This window comes from Vicia villosa, linkage group LG5 (genome assembly GCF_029867415.1).
Source record: "Vicia villosa cultivar HV-30 ecotype Madison, WI linkage group LG5, Vvil1.0, whole genome shotgun sequence".
Taxonomy (NCBI): Eukaryota; Viridiplantae; Streptophyta; class Magnoliopsida; order Fabales; family Fabaceae; genus Vicia; species Vicia villosa.
In genome coordinates, this window is record NC_081184.1 from 87,669,880 (window position 1) to 87,673,708 (window position 3,829).

The 3,829-nt window shown below is 41.3% G+C and overlaps 1 non-coding gene across 1 annotated transcript; it reads right to left on the bottom strand.

Annotated features, from left to right (window-relative positions):
• Positions 1-688: 688 nt before the first annotated feature.
• LOC131608351 (small nucleolar RNA R71) lies at positions 689-795 on the bottom strand. Its single transcript, XR_009285616.1, has one exon. It is a non-coding gene; the product is annotated as a small nucleolar RNA R71 (small nucleolar RNA).
• Positions 796-3,829: the final 3,034 nt, after the last annotated feature.

Sequence of the window (3,829 nt, forward strand, 5' to 3'; positions counted from 1 at the left end):
CTTGCAGTCATCAAATTAATTGACACGTAAAATCGCGATCATGTTTTTGGCGCCGTTGCCGGGGACTATTTAAGTCGATATCGTAACTCACTGTTACACCGTAGAGACTAGGGCAATTCTTTCTTTCTTTCCGAACGATTGTATGCCAAATACTCGTTCACAAGGAGGAGATTTAATACAACGAATTAACGAGATCGAACGTTTCATTAACGTCAAACGTCGAGCTCGAAATCTTCCCGAAGTAGCACCAATTTCGATTAATCAGGAATTGACCTTTACTGATCAAATCAATCAAATTATCCCGAAGTTAGAGATGGCTGCTCTTCGTCCTCTTAGAGACTATGCTGCTCCTTCACGCGCTGAACCGCACTCAAGTATCGCACCACCTGCGATTGAGGCGAACAATTTTGAACTGAAACCTTCGTTGGTCCAAGCTGTTCAACAGAATCAATTCTCTGAAAGCCCTGCAGACGACCCCAACCTTCATTTATCTGTGTTCGTGCAATATGCCGACACTGTCAAAGCTAACAACGTTAGTTCCGAAGCTATTCGATTACGTCTCTTTCCTTTCTCCTTGAGAGATAGAGCTAGAGCATGGCTTCAATCCCTGCCTTCTAATTCCATAACTACATGGGACGAATTGAAGAGAGTATTCTTAGCGAGATACTTTCCGCCTAGCAAAACTGCTATGCTAAGAGGTCAAATCAACGGATTTACCCAGAAAGATAACGAATCACTCTTCGAAGCTTGGGAACGTTACAAGGACATGCTTAGACTATGCCCTCATCATGGACTCGAACCATGGCTGATCATCCATACTTTTTATGGTGGTCTCCTATATAACACTAAAATGACTATAGATGCCGCTGCTGGCGGAGCATTAATGGACAAACCCCATGATGAAGCATACAACCTTATAGAGAACATGGCACAAAACCATTACCAATGGGGGGAGAACGAGCCGCTTTAGAGAAAACCCAAACCAAAGGAGGAATGTACGAAATAAGTGGTATAGACCGCGTTAACGCTAAAGTAGACGCTTTAACTCAAAAGATCGAAAACTTAACCATCACTCCATTAGCCACCGCTGCTGCCGTAGCACCTAACTGCGAGATTTGTGGATTAACTGGACATGCAGTTGCCGAATGTCAACTCTTGACTGAAGTCCCATCTGATCAAGTAAATTATGCTCAAGAAAACCCTTATTCTAACACGTACAACCCTGGATGGAAAAACCATCCGAACTTTTCATATAAAAACAACAACGCGTTGTACGCGCCTGGACAAGCACCTGCTGTACCACCTGGCTATCAAAAAGCGCCTGTAGTTGCTCAAAACGCCCCTAGGAAGTCGAATCTTGAAATCATGATGGAAAATTTTATAGCTTCCCAACAACAAACCAATAAGGACTTCCTAAATCAAAACATCCACAATAGCGAGCAACTAAAACAACTATCGAACAAAGTAGATGCCTTAGCTACGCATAACAAGATGTTAGAAACTCAAATTTCACAAGTAGCTCAACAACAAGCACCTACTGCTGCCCCTGCTGGCACGTTTCCTGCTCAACCACAACCTAATCCTAAAGGACATGCGAACGCGATAACACTACGAAGTGGAACGAACTACGATGGACCTATTGATCCTAGAACTCAAAACGCACCCATGTCCCAACAAGAGCCAAAGGAAACCCAAAAGACATCAATTGATGATCAAACTGCTAAGACTAATGAGAACAACAACGAAGTGGAACCTGAAAAAGGAAAACCGTACGTTCCACCACCACCTTATAAGCCACCAATTCCTTACCCTCAGATATTAGCTAAATCAAAAACCGAAGCGCAATTTAAATGATTTGTAGAACTTCTAAAACAATTAAACATAACCATACCGTTCACAGAAGCCATAACTGAAATGCCTTCGTACGCTAAATTCCTAAAAGAAATCCTATCGAACAAAAAGAAACTCGAGGATAACGAAACTGTAACGCTTACCGCTGAATGTAGCGCTATCATCCAAAATAACATGCCTCCTAAACTGAAAGATCCTGGTAGCTTTTCTATACCCTGCGTAATAGGAAAAACCATCATAGAGAAAGCCTTGTGCGACTTAGGAGCCAGTGTTAGTTTGATGCCTCTTTCAACCTGTAAGAAGCTAAATCTAGGTGAGCTTAAGGCAAAGAGAATGTCTCTTAAACTAGCTGACCGCTCAGTTAAATACCCTGTAGGAATGTTAGAAAATATCCCTGTTCGTGTAGGCCAATTCTACATCCCAACTGACTTTATCATAATGGATATCCAAGAAGATTCTAACATCCCGATCATATTAGGAAGACCATTCTTAGCAACTGCTGGTGCAATTATAGACGTCAAGCGAGGAAAGCTTACCTTCGAAGTAGGAGAAGAGAAAATAGAATTTATTCTTTCCCAATTCCTAAAAGCACCCTCTATAATTGACACATGCTGCTCTGCCGACATAATCGACGGGTGTGTTAATGAAATAAAATCCGAACCAAATAAGGAAACCGAGATCCTAAGAATTCCTATACCGCCAATATTTGAAGATGACAACTGGCGTGGGGAATATCAAGATAACAGCCTGAGTGAATGTTTAGCATTAACTCCTGATCCTATACCTGGGCCTAAGAAACCTGCTATAGAACTTAAAACACTACCTACCGACCTTAGGTACGAATTTCTAAATGAAGAACAAAACTGACCAATTATAGTTAACGCCGATTTAGGACAAACCGAGACTGAAAAATTACTTACCGTCCTAAGAAAATACCCGACCGCTTTAGGATATAACATATCAGATTTGAAAGGAATAAGTCCTTCCCTCTGTATGCACCGCATTATGCTCGAAGACGATTGTAAAACCTCTAGGGAACATCAAAGGAGAATAAATCCAATTATGAGCGATGTGGTTAAAAAGGAAATCCAAAAACTGCTAGAAGCCGGAATAATATATCCAATATCCGATAGTAAATGGGTTAGTCCTGTTCACGTCGTACCAAAGAAAGGAGGAGTTACTGTAATCACCAACGCAAAAGGCGAATCTGTAGCACAACATTCCCAAACTGGATGAAGAATGTGCATAGACTATAGGAAGCTAAACAAAGCCACTCGAAAAGACCATTTCCCTTTACCTTTCATAGATCAAATGCTCGAACGCCTAGCTAAACACTCACATTTCTGTTATCTGGATGGATACTCCGGATTTTTCCAAATTCCTATCCACCCTGACGACCAAGAGAAGACCACGTTTACCTGTCCTTATGGTACATTCGCTTATAGACGAATGCCTTTTGGACTTTGCAATGCACCCGCGACCTTCCAAAGATGCATGATGGCAATATTTGCCGACTTCCTGGATGGAATAATGGAGGTCTTTATGGACGACTTCTCGGTCTGTGGAGGAAGTTTTGAAAAATGCTTAGAGAACCTTGAATTGGTACTTAAACGATGCGTAAGCGTAAACCTAGTCCTTAATTGGGAAAAATGCCATTTCATGGTTCGACAAGGAATTGTACTTGGACACATCGTATCCGATAGATGGATCGAAGTAGATAAAGCCAAAATCGAAATTATCGAAAACCTTCAACCTCCCAAAAATGTTAGAGAAATAAGAAGTTTTCTAGGACACGCTGGTTTTTACCGACGTTTCATTAAGGATTTCTCTAAAATAACCAAACCCTTAACCGAATTACTGATGAAAGACGCCGAATTCATTTTTACCGATAAATGCACTGAAGCATTCCATACGCTTAAACAAGCATTAATCTCTGCGCCAATTATGCAACCTCCCGACTGGAATGAACCTTTCGAAA